This window comes from Lissotriton helveticus, chromosome 6 (assembly GCF_964261635.1).
Source record: "Lissotriton helveticus chromosome 6, aLisHel1.1, whole genome shotgun sequence".
In the NCBI taxonomy this organism is placed as follows: Eukaryota; Metazoa; Chordata; class Amphibia; order Caudata; family Salamandridae; genus Lissotriton; species Lissotriton helveticus.
The window spans coordinates 165,896,298-165,922,154 of NC_136067.1; the positions used below are offsets into that span (position 1 = coordinate 165,896,298).

Sequence of the window (25,857 nt, forward strand, 5' to 3'; positions counted from 1 at the left end):
GTTGTTTAGTCTTTCTGAAAAGTTTTCTTCTGTCTATATAGTACAGGAGAGCTCTTTTAACGTCTAGGGTATGTAGAGCTCGTTCTGCCACGGAATCTGGATTAGGGAAGAATACTGGCAGTTCTATAGCTTGATTGATGTGAAACTGGGACACCACCTTTGGCATAAATATAGGGTTAGTTCGCAGCACTACCCTATTAGCGTGAATTTGTATGAATGGCTCCTGAATAGTTAGGGCTTGCAGCTCACTAACTCTTCTGAGTGATGTAATCACTACTAGGAAAGCTACTTTCCAGGTTAGGAATTGTATCTCACAGGAGTGTAGAGGTTCAAAAGGTGGACCCATTAGTCTGGTAAGAACCACGTTGAGGTTCCAGACAGGGGAAGGTGGGTGTCTTGGAGGAACGATTCGTTTGAGTCCCTCCAGGAAAGCTTTAATAGCAGGTACTCTGAAGAGTGAAAGGTGCTGCCTGTTTTGGAGATAAGCTGCCACCGCAGCTAAATGTATACGAATGGAGCTGTAAGCCAGATTGCATCTGTGTAAATGTAGGAGGTAACATATGATGTTTTGAGTAGATGCATCTAGCGGATTTATGTCATTATTGTTACAATAGATGACAAATCGTTTCCACTTTGCCGCATAGCATGCCCTGGTTGTAGGCCTCCTTGCCTCTTTGATAATATTCATACAGTCGGGAGGCAAGTTTAGGTAACCAAACTCTATGACCTCAGGAGCCAGATCGCAAGGTTCAACTGTTGCGGATCTGGGTGCTGAATGTCGCCATGGCTCTGCGTTAAAAGACTGGGTGTTAATCGCAGCCTTTGATGAGGAACCACGGAAAGTTCTAGGAACGTGGTGTACCATGGTTGCCGCGCCCATGTTGGAGCAACTAGGATTAGTGTCATTGAGTGTTGTCGCAGTTTGCGTGCCACTAGTGGTATGAGCGGGGCAGGGGGAAAAGCGTACGCAAACCTGCCTGACCAGTTCATCCATATCGCATTGCCCTGAGATTGCGGATGTGGAAACCTGGCGGCGAAGCTTTGGCATTTTGCGTTTTCCCTTGGGGCGAACAGGTCTATTTCTGGTTGACCCCACCGCTGGAAGTACGGTTGCAGCACTGAGTGATGTATCTCCCACTCGTGCATCTGGTGGCTGTGTCTGCTGACCAGGTCCGCCATCTGGTTGTCCTTGCCTGGGAGGTGTTCCGCCATGAGGAAGATGTTTCTCTGAATGGCCCACTTCCACATGCTTTGCGCTAGATGGGACAACTGTGGAGAGTGTGTCCCTCCCTGCTTCTGTATGTAGTACATGGCAGTCATGTTGTCCGTCCGGATTAACACGACTTTGTTGCACAAGTGTACCTTGAAAGCTTTGAGCGCCAGAAAGATGGCCATCAGTTCCAGCAGGTTGATGTGCATCTGCTTCTGCTGTGTTGTCCATAGTCCCTGCACTGTGTAATGGAGGACATGCGCTCCCCATCCTAGGAGAGATGCGTCCGTCGTCAGCACTATTTGTGGTACAGGCTCTTGGAACGGTCGTCCCCTGCAAAGGTTTTGTGGGTTCCACCAATACAGAGAGCTGTATGCGCGACCGGTCACCAACACTAGGTCTTTCAATTGTCCTTGAGCCTGGTTCCACTGCCCTGCTAAGCACTCCTAGAGCGGACGAATGTGTAGTCGTGCATGAGGGACTATGAAGATGCAGGAGGCCATCATGCCTATCAACTGCATAAACACCCTGGCTGTGATCGAGTGTTGGGGTCGGAATTTCTGAATGAGTAACAGAATGCTGTTGATTCTGGCTGAGTTTGGCTGTGCCTTCGCCGCCAGAGTGTCTATTGAGGCACCCAGGTACTGTTGTACATGGGCGGGCTGAAGATGGGACTTTGGGTAGTTTAATGAGAATCCGAGGCTGTGTAGGAGGTGAATAGTGCGGGACACGTGGCTGGCACATTGCTGGGCTGACTTTGCTTGGATGAGCCAGTCGTCCAGATAGGGGTAGACGTGAATATGGTTCCTTCGTAAGTGCGCAGCCACTGTCGCTAGGCACTTGGTAAACACCCTGGGGGCTGTTGTCACCCCGAAAGGCAGTACCTTGAACTGGTAGTGCTGATTTTTTATGGTAAACCTGAGATACTTCCTGTGTGCTGGATGTATTGGTATGTGGAAAAACGCATCCTTTAGGTCTAGGGTTGCGAGGAAGTCTCCCTGCCTGAGTAATGGTAGAACTTGCTGTAAAGTGAGCATGTGAAAGTGTTCTGACAAGATGTATTGGTTTAGGGGCCTGAGGTATAGTATAGGCCTGAGAGACCCGTCCTTTTTGGGGATTAAGAAGTACAGAGAGTACACCCCTGTTCCCTGTTCCTGAATTGGGACGAGTTCTATGGCCCCTTTTTGCAGCATGCTGATAACTTCTTGCTGCAATAAGTCTATGTGCTCTGCGGACATAGGACGGTGTTTTGGGGGTATGTTGGGTGGAGTGGAGGTTAGCTCTAGACAATAAACATACTGAATGAGTTGTCTTACCCACCTGTCTGTGGTAATGCTTTCCCAGACTGGCAGGAACTGTTGTAATCTGCCCCGACCGGTGTTATATGGTCCGGGGGCAGCGACAAGGCATCACTGTTTAGTATTGGCAGAGGATCTGGTGGTGTTATTTCCTCGTCCTCTGCCTTTACTGCTGTTGCCACGGTATCCACCTCTGCTTGTTTTATTATAGGTGGATTGCGTGTTCCCTTTATTGTATTGAGTCTGCTGGGATGCCTGTCCTCTTGAAGCTCCTCTGTTATTGGAGCGACGAAAGGAACCACCTCTGAATTGCTGTGACTGCAAGGCCCTCATAGATTTGGCTGTCTCTGTGTCTTTTTTAATCTTTTCTAAGATGGAGTCCACATCAGGACCAAATAAAAAATCAGGGTTTACAGGCTGATTTAATAAAGTGGTTTGAATCTCTTGTTTGAACCCTTAGATACGCAACCAACCATGCCTTCTGAGCATGACACTAGTGTTGATGGCTCTGGCTGCAGTGTCCGCTACGTCCAGCGCACATTTGATGGAAGCGTTGGATATGAGGAGGAGCATCACCAGTCGTTTGGGAGTTGGCACGCTTACGAGCATTGGATACCACCAAAGAGTCCAACGGCAACTGTCCCTTAATGTATGTAGGGTCCACAGGCGCCGGTCTGTATTTCCTTTCAATTCGGGGGTTAACAACCCTTGCTCTTGTGGTCTCCTTAAAAATGTCTGCTGCGTGTTTGAGGACACCCTTTAACATTGGCAATGTTTTCATTGATTTCTCTGAAGTGGATAAAGTGTCAAACAAGAAATCCTCCTCAATTGGTCAGCATGCATGTCCACATCATGATTATGTGCTGCCCTCTCTATTAATGCGCTAAACGCCGCTGTATCCTCTGTTGGCGAAGTTTTAACAGGATAAGAAGGAGTATCAGGGATAGGTTGTGACTCCCCCTGGTCAGTAGTGTCTGCCCAGGCTTGAGCCTGGTCATCTTGATCAGTGTCCGCAGGGTAATTATATTGTTCTTCATAGTCATACCCCAGCTCCTCATTAGAGCGTGTGGGTGAGTATGCATAAGTGTCTTGGCCATGGTACTGCACACTTTCAAAAAGGACAGGCAATGTGGAAGAATCCCTTTTCTTTTTTAGTGGAATTTTATAGGATTCCAGAGGATTTTCCGACCTGATCTTTCTTTGATAAATAGTAAGTGTACCAGTGTCGGCATCGATATGGAGCTTTGACTGTTCATCATAGGAGGGCTCCTGATACACAACGCTCACTTCTGGAGGATGACTCCTTTTTTCCAAGTGACGCAGTTTTGGAATGTTCGATCCCTTTTTTCGGATCCAGCGCCTTAGGCCGTGCTGTTGGGGGCAGTCCGAATTTTATCGGCGGCTTTGGGGCCGGCGTAGATATTGGCCCGACGGACTTCGCTTTGTCGTCGTGCTTTTTGCCTTGCGTCGACTTTGGTGCTTGTTGCGTCTGAGGTGCGCTCCTTTGTATCGATTTGACTTGCTCCTTCGAGGCGCCTTTGGTTTTTGGCTCAAGGGCTTTGACGAGCTGTTGTTTTTCGACTCGGTGCCTCGGTTCGAGGGCCTTTTGAGAGTCGAGTCCTTTGTTTGTGTCGCTGTCCATCGACGCCGACCTCGTCGGTTCGATGGACTTGGCTTTAGCGATGGACTTTAGCGCACCAATCTTCGGATCGACACCCTTTGTGGTTGACCTTTCAGGGTCGTCGACACTTTTTTTCGATGTCGATTCCGATGTGTTTGCACTCTTCGATCCGATGGCTCTCTTTAGCAGTTTCGGTTTCGTTTTTGCCTCGATAGCTTTCGGTTTCGCTTTCAGTTGGGCGACCGACGGCTCGTGTGAGATATTCTTAGCCGGGCCGAGACGCGGGGCTATAGAATGCTTGTCATGATCTTGGCTAAGGCCTTTCGGCGATGCCTCGACCTGAGCCTTGGAAAGTTTAAGAGTGTCTTGTTTAGGCCCAGTACCCACTGCTGGGCCTGGTTCATCACTTGGGGGACACGTCGTCCCTTACCTCTTCAACGTTTTCTTCGTCAACGACGTGCTCTTCGTCGTCTTGATAGTAGTTGGAGTCGTGCTCCGAACCTGGATCCAACGTCTGTTCTGGATCCTCAGTCTCTACGACCTCATCGTCGTCTTCGTCGAAGATATTCACCGGGTCGGGCGCTGGCTTCGTCATTGTTTGTCTCGCTGCACGTCGGAGCTTAAGCGTCTTCTTCGACCGGAACCGAGCACAAGCTAGACAGTTGTCCTCGTTGTGGTCTGGTGATAAGCACTTGTTGCACACCGGGTGTACATCGATGTGCGGGTATTTTGAGTTACAAAGGGGACATCGTTTGAACGGGCTCCGTTCCATCGACGATCGGGCCTCTGGTGTTGAAAAGGCCACGCGGCTCTCTTCGACGTCCTGCTTCGAAAAGAAACTGGAACAAGAACTCGGCACCGATCGAAAGAACAATACCGACGACCCCGAAGGCCTTTTGGCCTTGTAGAAAAGTTTCCGAACTGGAGTAAAGAAAAGTTCATCCGAACCCAATGGCGGAAAAAAACAATCTGAGGATGGAGAGGAAGCCCATGCGCACTGTAGTCCAGGGGAGGAGCCACCTATCTCGTGATACATCGAAGACTCTTCCAGGACAACAATGTGCAATCATCCGGACCCAACACTAGGCGGCGATCTATGCATAAGATGTGAATTCAGCAGCCTACATGCCTCGAACATTAATTATTTATTTAGTTTCCCCTCGTGGTCGTCTGTCGGAATCTAGGTGGCTCTAGTAGCCTGAGGACGTTTGCACTACTGAAGGAGCTCCTGCCCCCTGAGATTCACATCATGTCTGCCAGGTACCCAAGTTCATTAAAATGCAAGGCTTTGAGTGAGGCAAGCAATTTTCAATTAAGCTCTGGCTTCGAGAGGGAGCCAGTTGAGAGAGCTCCATGAGGGGGTAATGTATGTGGTCAGTGTCTAATGCCTGGGCCAGTCTTGCTGCTGCGTTGAGGTTCACTTGGAGTGGAGCGGTCTCGCCTTAGGCGGACCATTAGCAGGGGTCATCTTGTGTGGAGGCTACATTAAGAATAATAGCGCTGCAGGAAACTTGTTTGATCGTGCAGTTAAACATTTGAATACAACTGCAAAATAAGAGACTGTTTCAACAGTGGAAAATGCATTCTATATTAGTTTTTTCTGATGTGTCTGTTTAATAACCACACCGATGTACTAATTTATTGGTTATGAAAATCGAATAACTAGGTTTATGCCCAAGTTAGTTTTTGCTTAACCTGAATGTGAGTAACATGCTTGGTGTCTGCTAATCACGCATACTTCTTTCAAAGAGACCCCAACTATGCTAATCGCCATCAATAAATGCTGAATCGAGGCAGCGGCGGCTTTCAAATGTATAATCGTTTCCACCCTTTACAGGTTCACAAACGGAAGTCATTACCTTGAGGTGGGTTGTAAAGTTTGGTGTAAGGCAACTCAACTGACCTGGGAACCCAAAACCACCTATATCAACACATTTTTAGGTAGGTTTTTTTAAAGTGCTGTCTTTTGACGTTTTGCCGCATCGTAGCGCTAACTGTAGGGAAAGGGGCAATTTTCAGTTAATGTATAGTTACTTCTTTTGGATGAGGTCGGAGTGTATCTGACGGCATGATCACCGAGAGGCCATGTCCTTCTTGGGGAGAGGGGGAATGAGGGTGCAGAGGGCACTTGAAGGCTCCATTAAATAGACTTGTTTTTAGGTTTATGTGCAATGTAAAGGTGTAAATATGTGAAAACGAGCTGTTTAGTGCTCTGCGCCAACTACATTTTCCTACTTCCAGGCCCACATGGCACCACCTTAGGTATCAGAATCCTCTTTCAGAAGGACCCTAAGCATGATATTTTACAGAACCTCGCATTTGAGGTGTACCTGCTACAACAACAAGCATTGGCATAGCCAATAGGTCTCGCCTTTGGGACCTTATAAGTGTTTAGCCATGCAACACTTAATGTTGTTGCACCAAGGATATTGTGCTGGATAACTAAACACTTATAAGGTCCCAAAGGCAAGACCTATTGGCTTTGCCAATGCTTGTTATTAGGTGGGTAGTGCAATGAAATCCAGTAATGTTCCTCTTTTGAAACAAACATAAATACAGAATGATGATTACTATTACTGTCAATTTACAAAAGAGTCACGGCAATTTTACAAGAATTCTTTTTCACCTAGCAACTCTTGGCTCTTTCAGAATAGCAAACTGTAAGCAAATGGCTTACACACACACCAAAGGACTGTAACAACATCTTCCTTGCAATCTGACCCTTATTTGACATAGAAAGTAAACCAGGAATGCTTTCTCTGACCACCTAGAACACCACAAACTCCTGCACGACTCCCAATCAGGATTCCGAACAACCACAGCACCGAAACAGCCCTCATCGGTGCCATAGATGACCTACACACCATCTTCGAACGTGGACAGACCACTGCTCTCTTCCTCCTCTACCTCTTCGCCGCCTTCGCCACTATCTCCCACCACACACTCATTGCCAGACTACACACAGTGAGGAATACAAGAAGCAGATATAAAACAGATAGCCTCCTTCCTCTCCGGAAGAACTCAACAAGCTCAGCTTCGCAGTTCACATTAGAACCAAAGGACCTCATCTGTGGAGTCCAACAGGTACTATCACTCAGCCCACACTTTAAAACATGTATATTACTCCTCTGGCTAACATAAGGTTCCACGGAATCAACATCATCTAATTTAAGGTAACAAAACCCAGCTCAATTTTTCCCTCTCAAACAACACTGTCCTCACTAAGACAAACTTCAATCAATGCATGACAAGTGTGGCTAACTGGATGAAACAAAAACTGCCTCAATCTCAACACCGACAAAACTGAAGTGCTGATCTTCGGGAAGAGGAGCTTAACTTGAGACTCCACCTGGTGGCCTGATTAACTTGGACCCACATCCACCTCAGTCGACCAAACTAGGAACCTAAGCCTCGTCCTGGACACCAACCTCACCATGAGGTCCCAAGTACATGCAATAGCCTTCTCATGCTTCCAATTCCTCCGCATGTCAAGTAAAATCTTCAAGTGGCTCCCACTGGACAACAGACGTACCATCATGCAGGCACTAATCACAAGCAGATTGGACTATGGCAATGCAATCTAACCGGCATCGCAACCTATCTTCTTCACAGACTTCAAACCATCCAAAACGCAGCTGCCAGGCTCGTCCTCAACCTCCCACGCCGAACCCACACCATTCCTTCGCTCCACTGGCTCTCCATCCAGAAGCACAGCCAGTTCAAACTACTACACAACACAGGACCTGCATACTTCAATCACCGGCATCACTTCCACGAACCCACCAGACAACTTTGCTCAGCATCACTCTCACTCGCACACACCCCTGCGTCCAGAACTGGAGGTTGGTCATTCTCCTACCAAGCAGCCAAAGCCTGGCACGACCTCCCCTAACACATTAGGGCCTCCTCCTCACTTCTTGAATTTGGCACAAAGTTGAAGGCCTGGCTTTTCAACTAGTCTTCTTGCCGGATCATCGAGATCACCTGTACTCAGGCCCAGCCTCACTCTTACATTCACCTACTCAGCGCCTGGATACCCTGACGGGTGACAAGCAGAGTTCTAAAAATCCACCTTACATTACAATATAGACCTACTTTCGTTTTCTTTCATTTCTCTGACTTTAATGTGCTGATGCTGCATGTTTCAACCTGCAAGAGTAAGCTATGACAGCTCATTCACATTACGCTGAAAGTCAAGTGTACAAAGTAACCTTAATCAATTGTACTCAAGTGCGGTAATTACCTACAGTTGTGGGACATACCTGGTACACAACACTATCACACATACTGGCCTGTAACCACTGAATGGACAAGAACCCTGAGAAACGTTTTTCATCCAGAATTAGACAGCTGGCTGGCATTACTGCGTTCATAGCGCCAAGACACCCCGGGTATTCGTGCGCTCAATCAATCTCACTAACATTAACATATTAAGCAAAACAATTTATTCATTGTGAATAAATTCTGAGTATTCTTGTTCAAACAGGTATACACAGTCTACAGTAAGAGCATGCCTCTCAATATCTAATTGGCTACATTTTTTCACTCTTATTGTGAGAGGTAAATCCAGCATGCTAAACTGTGTTTAGAAAGCATTTACACAAAACTGCTGCCAACAATTCGATCTCAAATTACTGTATAGGTTGGTCTCCTGGCGATGGATGGGTACTGCTGACCGCAGACGTGTTCACAGAAAACCAATTCTATTTAAATGCACAGCTTAAAGTTGCATTTCTAAAGTTGTTATGACCTAATTAATGACAAATGTGCTGGCAGATGGTGGCATTAGGTAAATTATGTTCACATGAATTACAAGAATGACACAATAACTCTTTCTATGGTTAGAGTTTATAGAGAAAAACAAGTATTTTGGAACACTAAAGACCAATCCACCACTACCCAGACATTTTATTTAGAAAATTATTTTGGGGACCTTATACCACTCTATTGCCACTATAAATCAACAATGACCCCCCAAAGGCTCACTTGTGTTTAAATGCTATACGAGCGGCAGCTGAAGCAACACATATGTTCTCATTCTATATCTTTCAAGTCACGCTTTCTCAGCTGAATAGTCAAAACAAACTGCTAGCCAATTAAAGACCGCCTCATGTACAAAAACAAGATGCTTCCCATCTGTTTCAAGCAAGCACGAGTAGAGGACTCATAACAGACCTAGAGAATGGGGTCTCATGACTGCTGAGGCATAGCCTGAGTCACAGACTGGAGTCGTGCCTTGAAACAGTTGATAAAAATATTAGCTTTTTACGGCCTACAAGCTTTTAGGGATTCAAGATAAGTAACTTTTACAAAATTCAAAACTTGAACAGCAAACACAGTGCTTGGAGTTTCACACCGAAAAAGACACGACTGCCACAAGAACATGTACTAGTGGTTGGACACCAGTTTATGCCAAGAACGGTAATTACAAGAACTGTGGCAAACTGGCTCTTTATAAGACACATAACAATAGGATACTTCGTGCAAAGAGTCCAGGGTTTTCCTTATAATTGGATAGGGGCTTTCTCTCGCAATCCCAAGGGGCTCTTTGGAGGGTAGTGTGGTCGAGCAACCTTAGGCTTTTCAGAGGGGAGTGTTAGACATTCACAAATGCACACAACAGTCAATAAGTGAGACACACAACTCAATAAGGAGATCCACACCAATTTATAAAAAATAACATGCATCTTTATATATATATATATAGGCACCAGAAGCAATTCATTCAGGTATGTACGTTTTTGAAAAGAAATACTTTCTTATTTAAAAAGTCAACTGCAATTTTCAGAAACTGCAATGTTAATCTACGGGAGGGAAAGCAAGTGCGGCATTCAGGACAGTGCAGGGACTTATGGGACCAGTCTCCAGGAGTTAAGGTGTGTGGTGGGCACGGTCCAAGGCAGCACCAGCAGAACACCACCAGTGGCACTAGGGCGGCCGGGTGCAGGGGTGAAAAACAGCGACGGGTGCCCAATGTTACTCTATGGAGATCGGCCACGGTGTAAAGAGGATGAAGGCTTGGATTGGGGGGGGCCAGTCGGGCTGAACCAACAGGGAGGCTCAGGCCTCACAAAGCTTGGGGACGTAAGGACACCCTTGGTCCTCTTCTCCGCAGACCAGGGGCGACGGGTGCAGAGGTGTCCTTAGGCATCGAGTAATTCTTACCTGGAGCAGTCGCTGTAGAGGAGTCCTGCATGCAGAGGTTGCAGGCGACATCTGAGAGGTCACCAGGGGTGAAATCACAGAGGACTCGGTCTCTGGAGGGCTGGAGGACCATTACAGCACTGTTGGCCTACTTCAACCCGGGCTTGGAGTGACGGGTTGTCAGGGAGAGTCCACATGGGGGCCGAGCACCGCCTACCCGGGTGCTTGGCCCACACATGAAGAAGAAACAGGGTCCAGCCATGGCAGGGTTAATAAACACCTCACGTCCTCTCCTCAGCAGGATGACGCGGAAAGCATCAGCGGAGACGACCAATCGCAGCCACAGGAGGTGGAGAAAAGGAGCCTCTCGCGAGAAGACGGGGAGAGTCCGGAAGTCGGGGAATTAGAATACGCCGGAGCCAAAGACGCCGAAGCAGAGGACCTCCGGAGGAATCGGAGGCCACCATTTGAACCGGAAGAGGGAAGCCAACAGATTGACCACTCCACCAACGATGCCGCAGAAGACCAGGAGACGTCGAGTGAGGAGTGGTGGACACCCCTGGGAGACGCGCGCTTGATGCTGTAACTCTGGAGAGGTACGGCTCTGGCGGTGAGTAGACAATTGCCGGGAAGTAACTAAGGGGGAGGGGGGGGGAGAGGGAATGGGCACTCTAGTCAGGGCAGACAACGGGTCATAACCAAACCGCCCTGATGGTTACGAACAGAGCCTTGACTGAATCTCTCCACGTGCATGCAATTAAGAAGTGTCTCTCATTTTGAGTCTCGGGCAGATTGCTCCTTTTCTTTTAGTTCTTTATCATTCAAAGAAAACTTCGTTAACGGTGACGTGGTTTGAGCTGTTGACACAAAACCTGCATTCTTTTCCTTTGGGCACATGTTTCTTTCTCTTTCCCGGGGCGGCCATAAAATGCCCTATTCCCTAAAAAGAGCCCAAGAATGCTAACTCATCTGGATTATTTACCTCTATACTTTAACCTCTTTCCTCCATCCCTGCACGTTCCTCCATCACCTGTCTCACTATCGTATTCACTGTACAGCACAAACAAAGGAAGGTGAAGGGTGGCACAGAGGGAATAAAACAGACCGGAATACTTACTGCCACTATTTCTTGTTTTCCTTCCGGGTATCCTGGGGGAACCACCATTGCCAGTGAGGAGGAGGCCAAGATTCAAGGGCCGAGGCTGTTTATTCACGACGGTGCAACCCTACTTTCAACCTGACGAACTGTACTAACAGAGCAAGACCCCAACACCTCATTCACCGATCATCCTTGGTCAACTGTCCTATACCAAAACTACTTCAATAAAGATTTGATTATTCACCCTATATGGCCTCCTAGCTTTCATTTCCGACCCTCCCTCCGACACGGGTCCAGTGGTGTCCTTGGGCATTGGGTTTTTGCGGTCATGAAGTCCTCTCAGGTGTCTTGGGGAGCCTGCAGGACGCAGGTCTGCTACTTCATGGGAGCCTTGGTTCCAGGGCGAAGCGGTGGCAGGTCTCCCAGGCCTTGAGGACACAGCAGCTGTAGGACAAATCATCTTTTGGTGCAATTGTCGAGGTCAGCAGGCAGGCCGGAAGTGTTGGCGTCAAGTCACTTGCTGGGTCTTCTTGTGGCAACTCTTCATGTCAGTCTTCTTTCAGGTCAGCAGGGGCTCCCCAAAATATTGAATTTAAGGGTGTAAGGGGAGTGTAGGGTAGTACATGGGCTATTGTGGGAAGCTGGGTTTCTGTTGCAGTAACACCCCGCCACACTTTTTGCCTGACTACTGACACCCTTTGACTTGATGTGCCCTGTGTCCCTGCCAATTAAGTTCCCAGGGCCTGTGTTCTTTCCCAAAACTGTACCTCATACCCCTAATTGGCACCTCTTTGGCCACATGTTGGTCCCTTGTAAAAGGTACCATGGGTACCAAAGCTACTGTGGCCAGAGAAGGCTTCTAAGGGCTGCAGCACTTATTGTGTCACCCTTAAAGGCCCTGTACCTTTTCACACACACACACTGCCATTGCAGGCTGTGTGATTTGGTGCAGAACAAGGTGAAGAACTTACATAGCACACTCCCCCGTGTGCCATGCCTACAACCCACTGCCCTGGCATAGGTCAGCCACTCTTCTAGCTGGGTGCACTATACCAGTGGTGAGGGTACAGGTGCATGAGCCCTGTAACCCTACAGTGTCCAGACCAATTCTTAGACATTGTAAGTACAGTAATACCATTTAGTGTATAGGGTGCTGGGAGTCATTACAAACTCTACAGCACCGTAATATTTTTATTAAAAACTGGGAAGTTTGGTATCAAACATCTCAGCATATTAAACCCACACTGATGCCAGTGTGTGTGGGATTTAATGAAAAATGCACTCAGAGGGCATCTTGGAGATGCCCCCTGAAAAATGACCAGCCTCTGGTGGGTTCCCTGACTGGTACACACCAGCCTGCCACCACGAGACATGTTTCTAGACCCCTGGGGTGGGAGCCTTCGCTCCCTGAGCCCAGAAATAAAGCCCTTCTTGGGCAGAGGTGGTCACACCTCCCCCAGGCCAGGAAGAGCCATCCGTGGCAGGGGAGCTTCAAAGGCCTTGCCAACTTTGTAATGCGATCCCCAGCCTCTTCTGCTATCAGGAGCAGGCCCCCTTCCTGTCTCCCCTCCTTTTCGGCAGGAAGACAGGCTGGAAAAATTAGCACAGCCCAGAAGGAGTGCCCACCTCTACCAACCCCACCCCCCAGGTGGGGGAGGCGAGGTGAAGCTCACTCTTCAGTGCCCGCCATCCTGCAGACGGCTGGCCCTCTCCAATCAGGATTAGGGATTGCGACCACTCCCCCGCGTGTGGTGAGGACACCAAGGGTGTAGTCACCCTAAGGTCAGCAGCCCATCAGCTACTGACCTCGAGACCCCTAAAACACCCCCTTAATATAGTGTTTAGGAGGACGCCCTGAACCAAGACGACAGATTCCCGCAGCCTAAGAAGCAGGACAAACGAAGACGCCCAGCAGAGGAGACTGCAGAGAAGAACTGACTTGGCCCCAGCCCTACCAGCCCGTCTGCAGTTTCCAGAAATCCTGCGCCAAAAGTCATCTTGTCCTGCAGTCAGCGACCTCCAGAACCCCTAGGAGAACTGACTGCCTTCAACAAAGACCGGATCTCCTGTGAACAGTAGGTCTGTTCAAAAGAAACAGCCAAGAAAGGCTCAGAGCCTGCTGAGGACAAAGAAACCAAACACCTGGAACCACCACTGAACCAGACGCCTATGGCCCGAATCCGGGTGGCCCACTGGTCCCAGCGTGGTCTCCCAGCACTCGGTCCACCATGGGTTGACCCATCCAGCACTCCCTGACATCGCCCCCCCCCCCCAACCGCACAGGGCCCGGTAAGGTGAAATCCAACCTCAAAAGACATCCCTGCATCCAGCCGCCCTGTGCTCTGGAGAAAATAACCAGAGTTGCACCTACGTTCCGAGCCCTCCAACTTACCTGCCCAGCTGTCGGTTCCTCCCGTAACTCTTCCTGGACTGAGCCTGCAGCTAAAAACCAAAATCCCCATCGAAAACAACAGGGCACCCAACGCCAAAACAGCACCCTGCACCCAGCTGCCGCTGTACTTTGGGTGCTAACCCGGATGCCCCTTTGCCCTGAGCCTAACACCAGGAGCTTTGCTCCTATAACTTTGTGGCCTGCTCATGAGCAGTCAGCAACCGGAGGCCCCCTATCCCCCATTGGATAACATTGGGCCTCAGCACTCTGCACCCGGGCGTCCTATTGCGTTGAGGGTGGTTTGAGAGTGCATCCTTGATCCTGGGAGAACCCTGGTTCTAAGCCAAGAATACCAGCTCCCACAACCAAGTACTTACCTGTTAACTGATAACCACATTTTCCCCGCAGGAATATATATTGACTGTTTTTCCTTGAAATTTGTTGTGTGTGGAGTTGGTTTTGTAGGAGAACTTGAAAAACTTCAAATAACTAAAAACTGCTTTACTTACCATTTCTCAGTGTGATATCACACTGAGTAGAAGTAATCCATAAAGTAATCTGTAAAGTAATCTAAAGTAATCTAACAGTAATTTCCACTGTATAGGAAGGATTTACAAACCAGTAACAAAGTAATTTTCATTCAGCTTGCATGTATTGTTCAACCTGCCTTGAAAAGTACAATTTGCACTAACCTGTACCAGGGTTGCTTGGTTCTAGAAAATAAATATAGCTAAATAATATTTTTATAAAAATCAAATTGGTCTGAGTTCAGTCTTTGAGTGTGAGACATCATGTGCAGATTGAGTGTGTACAACAAATGCTTAACACTATCCTCTGATAAAGCCTTACTGCTCGCCCACACTAACACAACTAGAGAGTAAGGTGCTATCTACTTTTACCTCCGCCTACCTTTGGTGTTCTCCTGGACTCTGTGCACACTATACCTCATTTTGGTGTGGTATTTACAGAGCCAGCTTCCTACAGCTACTGACCTTTGGGGGTCACTACTTCCCCTAGAGGATCACTTCCTGTAGGAAGTGGGAATAACCCTGTCCCAGAGTTCCTACTTTTGCCATCACAAAGCTGGCCACTTCTGAAAAGTTGTGTCCATCTAAGATTAGGCCACCCTAGGGGTGGTACTAGCCTAGGGCTGGTTCTAGCTGGGGGGTGGCACGATGCTACCTGACTAGCTAATTTTCCCACCTGTCCATGTGCCAGAGGGCTCTGGACAAAGGTGGTCGACTTCCTCTCATGTAAGATGAGCCAGACTCGTGTTTCAAAGGCGGTAGCTTCTTTGTAATTCCTCTGCCTTGGAAAGCTAATCAAAAGAAACAGGGGTGGCTGGGCCCAGTGGGAAGGAGGGTAGGCAGGGCCTCACTAATATGAACTACAAATGTTTGCCTATGCCTCCAAACTAATTAGGGTACTCACAGATTCATGTACGAGTAAACAATAGTTTATTAGTTTACCCAAACAACACTTTATGTTTTATAATTAGTATTCAATTCATAAAAAAAGGATATTCAAAAAAGCAGACCCAAGACTGCTATCAACTTCATGTCATAGCCATACACACTTTCGAAAAACAATTTGTACATATATACAGTGAAACAACAAATAAATGACGTTTTTAACATAAAATGACAAAAAACTTTTACCGTGAATACATTTCACCACGAAAACAGTTGAATAACATGGATAATTTAACCATACATGCAAGAAAAACTTTTTCAGAAAAAAGAGAGAGAGACAAGGATATTATTTCCAACAAATTACACTCCCAGGTCCTGAATCTTATGTTTTCAATTAAATGTCAGGAACATTGCTCATTTTAGCATCAATAACACTGGCCAACTGGCCAGTGAAAAAGGGGGAGAGAATGCCGACGCGTTTCGAATCCAGTTTAATGGATTGCTGGATTCTCGTCAGGGCAGTGTAATTCTATTCCGTGGAAGCTGTTTAAAAAAACAACAACAAAATGTTTGTCAAAAAGTGGGTCCTCTAGCCACTCCTCACTGAACTAGTTTAGGAACAGAATAAAGCGTACCTTGTGATATTCTGCCCACAGTCGCTCCAGTTTACATGAGAAATGACGTCTATGTCGGTCAGTTTGCGCTGCAACAGAGTGAAACTAAGTCAAATCCGGTGGGCGACACCTTTTTTTTCCTTTACAAGGATGTTCGCCGAATGTTTATTACCTGCACTATTCTTGGGCGTGTGGCAAGTTGTGCCGGTATCTTTCCGTGTTTGGAGTTGTGCTCATATCAATTCTGTAAAGACAGACAGAATCAAGAGCGTTTTTGATTACACTGCTGGCTCAGTGGCGCACCCCTGATCCCGGCCCATAAAAAGAAACTTACTTGAGCGCTAGTCCGCGGTTTTCGAAAATGGGTGTTCTGTTTTTTAGGACGCGATCGTCCGCCACAGTCTAGCTTCGCAAATCTGGGGGAGTGAGGGGAAAAGGGTGTTAGCGCACTGCAGCGCATAGTCCTGTCTCATTACAAACAGTGCCGGGGGCCGATCTGCTGGCAGATCAAGTTAGCGGGTCTCAAGCTTACCGCAATTGTTCAGGGATCTCCACTTAGCGTCCACACTCCAACCGACAAACTCTAGTTTGTGAATGTCAGCGGCAATGCCGGTGTCCGGGATTCCGGGTCATGTGACTGTAGTGGGACCAATCAGAATTCAAAGACAATTCTAATGCACTCTGGAACCTGTAGTTCCAATCAGCGGCTGTTATGTGCACTGTGTATTACATCGTGATTGTCAAGTGCTGATTATGATACCTTCGGGGACCTGTGATGTCAAGGGGACAGACCAATGTTCTATGCCCTGTTAATTTCACTAAGGCTGTTCAGACCCTTATTCACACTGTCAAACTTGAGGATTAAGTAAGCCTCCTTGCGCAACAACACTGTGTCAACGTCTTGATAATGTTTGGGATCAATCTGTACCAGTACAGTCCACCTGATATCGTTCTCAGAGTGAGCCTTACTGATAAAATGTTCCACCATAGGGGCGGTCAGAACTTTTTTCTTTATACGAGATCGATGTTGGGTAATTCTAGCATTGATGGCCTGGTTCGTTTTGCCTATATACACTCTGTTGCATGGGCAAACCACCGCATAGACTACATTGCGAGTCTTACAATTAGTGAAGCATTCATGCTTCCATCTGATGCCATTATTTATAAATATGTCACCTTCTAGTGTAGTGGAACACGACACACAATTACCACATTTGTGGTGCCCGCAAATTGGTTTTAACTTCCACTGCGCGACAAGGTCACTTTTAGGTAGTGGAATATGGCTGTCTGCTTTAATCAATTGTTGCCCAATGCTTCTGTTTTTCCGCATTGCAAAAATGGGCTTCGAGAGGGGGTGCTCCAACGTTTCGAGGAGATGCCAATTTTTCCGTATTATGTTCTTAAATTGATTTGTGTGTTGGCCAAATGTTGTGACGCAAACCAATTGTTCCAAATCCTTCTTTTCTTTCTTTTGGAATAATGTTTCTCTTGGAGTAAATTTGGCCCTATTTTTTGAGTGTTTTAACAATTTTTTGGGGTACCCTCTCTCTGCCATTTCGTCGCAGAATCTTGATGCATGACAGTCAAAATCACTTACATTCGTGCAGTTTCGCCTGATTCTAAGCAGTTGCCCGTACGGCAAGTTGTTTTTGAGCGAATGGGGATGCGAACTGGTATAATGCAGGATTGTGTTCCTGTCGGTTTCCTTCTTATGCAAGGAAGTCGTCAACTTGGTTTCGCTGGTGCCTACAGTGACGTCAAGGAAAGTCATTTCCTTTGGACTGTGATTGAGCGTGAATTGGATGTCAGGGTGCCTTGAGTTCAACCACGCATGGAATTGTTCGAGTGACGCCTGGCCCCCCTGCCACAGGAGCCAGACGTCATCGATATATCTTAGCCATTGAATGATCTGGTCTGAGAAAGGGTTGTTATTCAGGACAAACCTCTCCTCAAACTGTGCCATATAGAGCACTGCCAGCTCCGGTGCATAGGGACAACCCATGGCTGTCCCTTTGATTTGAATAAAGAAATGATTCTCATACTTAAAGTAGTTGCTTCGAAGAGTAATCTCTGCTAGTGACAGAATGAAACTAGTGGGCACCCGGTGGAGTCTCACCCTCTGTTCTAGATAGAGTTCGATGACCTCTAGAGCTTCGTCCTGCGGTATTTGGGTGTAGAGCGCAGCAACGTCCAATGTCACCATCAAATCAGTCTGTTCATTGAATGTGCGCCCCTCTATTAGTTTAATGAACTCCGTTGTGTCTCTGAGATGCGATCGGACTTGTTGTATACACGGTTTTAAGAAAAAATCTATGTATTTCGATATTGGTTTAAGTACCGAATCGCATCCAGAGACTATGGGTCTGCCTGGGGGTGCCTTATCATCTTTGTGAATCTTCGGTAGGAAGTAGAGAATTGGAGTTCTGGGCATCTTTTTATTCAAAAATTCGTGCTCTTTAGGCCCCAAGAATCCTTCATCCAGACCTGCCTTTGTAATTCTGGAAATTTTCTCCTGAATCGCATGAACGGGATCTTCTTTTGAAGATCTGTACCATTCCCTATTGTTCACATGTGCTTGGCCTTCCGCAAGATACATCGGGCGTGGCCAAAGGAACACTGCCCCGCCTTTAACGGCCTGTTTTATAATTATTGATGTATCAGATTTCAAATCATCAATCGCTTTTTTTATACCTTTGCTGATGTTATTTTTAACAAAACTAGTTTTCTTCTCAAGTTTAGTGAGGGAGGACAGTACAGCTTGCTCAAAAGCAATGATCTGTTTTGGGATATTCGAGGTAGGGGTGAACCGTGATTTAACTCTAAGTCCAGTCGTTTCCTGTAATGACGTCATTTCGGCTCCAGCGAAATAAGTTTTCAACCTGACCTTGCGGCAGAAGTCAAGAGCTTCCAGTTTCAGTTTTGTAAAATCAGTTCTTTTGGTGGGGACAAATTTGAGACCCAGGTTAAGGAGCATTTCTTCATCTCTAGATAATTCCTTATTAGAGAGGTTCACTATGGTGGACAGATTTAGTTGTTGTTGTAGTTTTTGTTGCGAGTTCGCATTTGCCATGGTTGTTTGAAACGAGGTCGCGTTTGGCCGCCCCTGGACAAAAAAGGAGCCGGCCCTCCAGTTGCGCCTCGTTTATTGAAATTAGACTGCCTAGAGTCTGTGGAAGAATCAGAAGAAGTGGTGTCTGAGAAGGTCAGAAACCTGTTTTTTGATCTAACCTGGAATGTATTTAGGGCCCCTCGTGACTCACCAGAAGTGTAGAAATCCTCTTTTAAAAAAGGATATACTCTATCTAGCTGAAAAGATTTAGAGTCTTTATCAAACTGTGCTGATTTGGTATTAAGAGTGAAATCTTTAAATGTGGCAATTTCCTTGTCAATTTTTTCTAGGAGTGCCTTAGCTTCAGTCGTGGTCTGGTTCTCGTTAATGGTTTTGATCAAGTCTTCTATCTCCCTTTCTTCCTGGCTGCAAATGCGTTGGGCAGTTTCAATGGTATGTACCATTAAATCTCTACTACATTTAGTATTGATTTGACTGAACCCTTTCTTGTACTCGGTGTCCTCTATGAAGATGACAGGAATGTTCTTCACCTGAAGGCCCCAGGGTATGGTACCAGCTTTTAAATGTCTAAGTAGAAAATGACCATGAAGTTCCGTTCTAATATGCTTCTTTTGAAGCCTAGTTAATTTGTCTGCCTCGTTTTGCTGTTTTGCCGAGGCACTCAGGGTAATGGAGGAAAATGGCGAGGACGCAATCAGTTTTTCAATATGGCTTTCCGTGAAGGACAGCGTGTCCTTGTCTGCCATGCTAAGCAAGAGAGCACACTCTTGCAAGGCACTCAGTGCTCACTAGAAGAATCAAAAGACACCTTTTTTTTGTCGTTCCCAGGCCACTCGAGCATTCGCCCGCTCAAATAATCAAAAGAAACAGGGGTGGCTGGGCCCAGTGGGAAGGAGGGTAGGCAGGGCCTCACTAATATGAACTACAAATGTTTGCCTATGCCTCCAAACTAATTAGGGTACTCACAGATTCATGTACGAGTAAACAATAGTTTATTAGTTTACCCAAACAACACTTTATGTTTTATAATTAGTATTCAATTCATAAAAAAAGGATATTCAAAAAAGCAGACCCAAGACTGCTATCAACTTCATGTCATAGCCATACACACTTTCGAAAAACAATTTGTACATATATACAGTGAAACAACAAATAAATGACGTTTTTAACATAAAATGACAAAAAACTTTTACCGTGAATACATTTCACCACGAAAACAGTTGAATAACATGGATAATTTAACCATACATGCAAGAAAAACTTTTTCAGAAAAAAGAGAGAGAGACAAGGATATTATTTCCAACAAATTACACTCCCAGGTCCTGAATCTTATGTTTTCAATTAAATGTCAGGAACATTGCTCATTTTAGCATCAATAACACTGGCCAACTGGCCAGTGAAAAAGGGGGAGAGAATGCCGACGCGTTTCGAATCCAGTTTAATGGATTGCTGGATTCTCGTCAGGGCAGTGTAATTCTATTCCGTGGAAGCTGTTTAAAAAAACAACAACAAAATGTTTGTCAAAAAGTGGGTCCTCTAGATCGGCCCCCGGCACTGTTTGTAATGAGACAGGACTATGCGCTGCAGTGCGCTAACACCCTTTTCCCCTCACTCCCCCAGATTTGCGAAGCTAGACTGTGGCGGACGATCGCGTCCTAAAAAACAGAACACCCATTTTCGAAAACCGCGGACTAGCGCTCAAGTAAGTTTCTTTTTATGGGCCGGGATCAGGGGTGCGCCACTGAGCCAGCAGTGTAATCAAAAACGCTCTTGATTCTGTCTGTCTTTACAGAATTGATATGAGCACAACTCCAAACACGGAAAGATACCGGCACAACTTGCCACACGCCCAAGAATAGTGCAGGTAATAAACATTCGGCGAACATCCTTGTAAAAGAAAAAAAAGGAAAAAAAAGGTGTCGCCCACCGGATTTGACTTAGTTTCACTCTGTTGCAGCGCAAACTGACCGACATAGACGTCATTTCTCATGTAAACTGGAGCGACTGTGGGCAGAATATCACAAGGTACGCTTTATTCTGTTCCTAAACTAGTTCAGTGAGGAGTGGCTAGAGGACCCACTTTTTGACAAACATTTTGTTGTTGTTTTTTGATCTACCCTGGAATGTATTTAGGGCCCCTCGTGAGGACACCGAGTACAAGAAAGGGTTCAGTCAAATCAATACTAAATGACCTTCTCAGACACCACTTCTTCTGATTCTTCCACAGACTCTAGGCAGTCTAATTTCAATAAACGAGGCGCAACTGGAGGGCCGGCTCCTTTTTTGTCCAGGGGCGGCCAAACGCGACCTCGTTTCAAACAACCATGGCAAATGCGAACTCGCAACAAAAACTACAACAACAACTAAATCTGTCCACCATAGTGAACCTCTCTAATAAGGAATTATCTAGAGATGCAGAAATGCTCCTTAACCTGGGTCTCAAATTTGTCCCCACCAAAAGAACTGATTTTACAAAACTGAAACTGGAAGCTCTTGACTTCTGCCGCAAGGTCAGGTTGAAAACTTATTTCGCTGGAGCCGAAATGACGTCATTACAGGAAACGACTGGACTTAGAGTTAAATCACGGTTCACCCCTACCTCGAATATCCCAAAACAGATCATTGCTTTTGAGCAAGCTGTACTGTCCTCCCTCACTAAACTTGAGAAGAAAACTAGTTTTGTTAAAAATAACATCAGCAAAGGTATAAAAAAAGCGATTGATGATTTGAAATCTGATACATCAATAATTATAAAACAGGCCGATAAAGGCGGGGCAGTGGTCCTTTGGCCACGCCCGATGTATCTTGCGGAAGGCCAAGCACATGTGAACAATAGGGAATGGTACAGATCTTCAAAAGAAGATCCCGTTCATGCGATTCAGGAGAAAATTTCCAGAATTACAAAGGCAGGTCTGGATGAAGGATTCTTGGGGCCTAAAGAGCACGAATTTTTGAATAAAAAGATGCCCAGAACTCCAATTCTCTACTTCCTACCGAAGATTCACAAAGATGATAAGGCACCCCCAGGCAGACCCATAGTCTCTGGATGCGATTCGGTACTTGAACCAATATCGAAATACATAGATTTTTTCTTAAAACCGTGTATACAACAAGTCCGATCGCATCTCAGAGACACAACGGAGTTCATTAAACTAATAGAGGGGCGCACATTCAATGAACAGACTGATTTGATGGTGACATTGGACGTTGCTGCGCTCTACACCCAAATACCGCAGGACGAAGCTCTAGAGGTCATCGAACTCTATCTAGAACAGAGGGTGAGACCCCACCGGGTGCCCACTAGTTTCATTCTGTCACTAGCAGAGATTACTCTTCGAAGCAACTACTTTAAGTATGAGAATAATTTCTTTATTCAAATCAAAGGGACAGCCATGGGTTGTCCCTATGCACCGGAGCTGGCAGTGCTCTATATGGCACAGTTTGAGGAGAGGTTTGTCCTGAATAACAACCCTTTCTCAGACCAGATCATTCAATGGCTAAGATATATCGATGACGTCTGGCTCCTGTGGCAGGGGGGCCAGGCGTCACTCGAACAATTCCATGCGTGGTTGAACTCAAGGCACCCTGACATCCAATTCACGCTCAATCACAGTCCAAAGGAAATGACTTTCCTTGACGTCACTGTAGGCACCAGCGAAACCAAGTTGACGACTTCCTTGCATAAGAAGGAAACCGACAGGAACACAATCCTGCATTATACCAGTTCGCATCCCCAATCGCTCAAAAACAACTTGCCGTACGGGCAACTGCTTAGAATCAGGCGAAACTGCACGAATGTAAGTGATTTTGACTGTCATGCATCAAGATTCTGCGACGAAATGGCAGAGAGAGGGTACCCCAAAAAATTGTTAAAACACTCAAAAAATAGGGCCAAATTTACTCCAAGAGAAACATTATTCCAAAAGAAAGAAAAGAAGGATTTGGAACAATTGGTTTGCGTCACAACATTTGGCCAACACACAAATCAATTTAAGAACATAATACGGAAAAATTGGCATCTCCTCGAAACGTTGGAGCACCCCCTCTCGAAGCCCATTTTTGCAATGCGGAAAAACAGAAGCATTGGGCAACAATTGATTAAAGCAGACAGCCATATTCCACTACCTAAAAGTGACCTTGTCGCGCAGTGGAAGTTAAAACCAATTTGCGGGCACCACAAATGTGGTAATTGTGTGTCGTGTTCCACTACACTAGAAGGTGACATATTTATAAATAATGGCATCAGATGGAAGCATGAATGCTTCACTAATTGTAAGACTCGCAATGTAGTCTATGCGGTGGTTTGCCCATGCAACAGAGTGTATATAGGCAAAACGAACCAGGCCATCAATGCTAGAATTACCCAACATCGATCTCGTATAAAGAAAAAAGTTCTGACCGCCCCTATGGTGGAACATTTTATCAGTAAGGCTCACTCTGAGAACGATATCAGGTGGACTGTACTGGTACAGATTGATCCCAAACATTATCAAGACGTTGACACAGTGTTGTTGCGCAAGGAGGCTTACTTAATCCTCAAGTTTGACAGTGTGAATAAGGGTCTGAACAGCCTTAGTGAAATTAACAGGGCATAGAACATTGGTCTGTCCCCTTGACATCACAGGTCCCCGAAGGTATCATAATCAGCACTTGACAATCACGATGTAATACACAGTGCACATAACAGCCGCTGATTGGAACTACAGGTTCCAGAGTGCATTAGAATTGTCTTTGAATTCTGATTGGTCCCACTACAGTCACATGACCCGGAATCCCGGACACCGGCATTGCCGCTGACATTCACAAACTAGAGTTTGTCGGTTGGAGTGTGGACGCTAAGTGGAGATCCCTGAACAATTGCGGTAAGCTTGAGACCCGCTAACTTGATCTGCCAGCAGATCGGCCCCCGGCACTGTTTGTAATGAGACAGGACTATGCGCTGCAGTGCGCTAACACCCTTTTCCCCTCACTCCCCCAGATTTGCGAAGCTAGACTGTGGCGGACGATCGCGTCCTAAAAAACAGAACACCCATTTTCGAAAACCGCGGACTAGCGCTCAAGTAAGTTTCTTTTTATGGGCCGGGATCAGGGGTGCGCCACTGAGCCAGCAGTGTAATCAAAAACGCTCTTGATTCTGTCTGTCTTTACAGAATTGATATGAGCACAACTCCAAACACGGAAAGATACCGGCACAACTTGCCACACGCCCAAGAATAGTGCAGGTAATAAACATTCGGCGAACATCCTTGTAAAAGAAAAAAAAGGAAAAAAAAGGTGTCGCCCACCGGATTTGACTTAGTTTCACTCTGTTGCAGCGCAAACTGACCGACATAGACGTCATTTCTCATGTAAACTGGAGCGACTGTGGGCAGAATATCACAAGGTACGCTTTATTCTGTTCCTAAACTAGTTCAGTGAGGAGTGGCTAGAGGACCCACTTTTTGACAAACATTTTGTTGTTGTTTTTTTAAACAGCTTCCACGGAATAGAATTACACTGCCCTGACGAGAATCCAGCAATCCATTAAACTGGATTCGAAACGCGTCTGCATTCTCTCCCCCTTTTTCACTGGCCAGTTGGCCAGTGTTATTGATGCTAAAATGAGCAATGTTCCTGACATTTAATTGAAAACATAAGATTCAGGACCTGGGAGTGTAATTTGTTGGAAATAATATCCTTGTCTCTCTCTCTTTTTTCTGAAAAAGTTTTTCTTGCATGTATGGTTAAATTATCCATGTTATTCAACTGTTTTCGTGGTGAAATGTATTCACGGTAAAAGTTTTTTGTCATTTTATGTTAAAAACGTCATTTATTTGTTGTTTCACTGTATATATGTACAAATTGTTTTTCGAAAGTGTGTATGGCTATGACATGAAGTTGATAGCAGTCTTGGGTCTGCTTTTTTGAATATCCTTTTTTTATGAATTGAATACTAATTATAAAACATAAAGTGTTGTTTGGGTAAACTAATAAACTATTGTTTACTCGTACATGAATCTGTGAGTACCCTAATTAGTTTGGAGGCATAGGCAAACATTTGTAGTTCATATTGGAAAGCTAATCAGCAGGTCATCCTGTGAGAGGGGTTGCTATCACCCTCTTCTTGTGCAGGCCTTGTTTCTAATCTCCTGAGAGCGAAGACTCCCACCCTTCGGGGTCAAACACTTGTCTCTCGTGGCAGGCTGGCAAAATCCAGTTCGCCAACACGCCCAGGGGCTGGTAGGTTTTCGGGGGGCACCTCTAAGGTGCCCTCTGGGTGCATGTATTAATAAATTCAACACTGAATCAGTGTGGGTTTATTAATATGGGATGCTTGATACCAAACATCCCTGCCTTCAGTGAAGCCATCATGTAGCCGGGGAACTCATTTTCACCAGTGTACAGCACATGTTTTAAAATGGCTTCCATGTTCACTTGTGTGGTAAATGAAAATTGCAGAGTCCACTTAGTAAGTTAAGATCCTTTATTGCAGGTTCCTTCCAGATTGGAAAGATAGGTTAAGATTGTAGGGAAAACCCCACCAGGAGCCAGCTGTTAGCAGCTCAGCCTGAGATGACCAACTGCCACAGTAAGTAATAGAAAGGCGCTGTGAGCTAGAGGGACACCCAGGCATTCTATGATGTCACAGATAACATTGTACAGTCTATCCAGAGGAGAACAGCGGAGAGGACATTTACTACACATCCTCTTCCCTTATGGAATAAGAACAGAACAAAGAAACAATCGACATAATACCTCAAATGTAACATCAGCAGGAAAGTACAAAATTGAGATGAACTAAAAGTAATAATGTACGACAAGAGATGACGTTAGCATGAGGTAACATTAGCAGAGAAAAGAACTAAGAAACAATATGCCACATCCCTTTCCCTTAACGAAACAGCATGGTTTCGAAAAACTAAGACGAACAGCTAAGTTAGCTGGTGACACTCATAACCTCCCCACACATGGGTACACTACAGGGTAAACACCCTAGATAAAAATGAGTGTAGACTGG

The 25,857-nt window shown here is 45.9% G+C and overlaps 1 protein-coding gene across 2 annotated transcripts in view; it reads right to left on the bottom strand.

The window, feature by feature from the left end:
• PINX1 (PIN2 (TERF1) interacting telomerase inhibitor 1) overlaps positions 1 to 25,857 on the bottom strand; it is a 533,850-nt gene that overhangs the window by 379,616 nt on the left and 128,377 nt on the right. The window lies entirely within an intron of this gene.